The sequence below is a fragment of the Lathyrus oleraceus genome, chromosome 7, assembly GCF_024323335.1.
Source record: "Lathyrus oleraceus cultivar Zhongwan6 chromosome 7, CAAS_Psat_ZW6_1.0, whole genome shotgun sequence".
NCBI classification, from domain to species: Eukaryota; Viridiplantae; Streptophyta; class Magnoliopsida; order Fabales; family Fabaceae; genus Lathyrus; species Lathyrus oleraceus.
In genome coordinates, this window is record NC_066585.1 from 160786263 (window position 1) to 160786628 (window position 366).

The window sequence follows — 366 nt, forward strand, 5'->3', positions numbered from 1 at the left end:
GAAGCTACTTTCTTGGTGGTAGCAGACTTCCTCATGGTGAACCTTGCAGCTCCCAATTCTTGGCTTGATGGGGTCAGCTTGAGTTGCTTGCCAGCCAAGGTTGGAGAAGAGAGAGCCATTGATGAAGATGATGATGCGGCCATCGTGTATTATATTGCAATGAAATTGAAAAGATTGTTATGCTTTTGATAATTGTATTCTTATCAATGGTGATTTTGTAAGATGAATATGAGTCTGTATTTATAATGCAGATGCTCTTATCGTGTGTTATCTAAAGCTATGGCTAGTTGGAGATTTTCTTTGCAATTCTAGAATCCGTTCATGGATCAAAATCTTCATATCATTTGTATCCAATGCTGCTCTTCC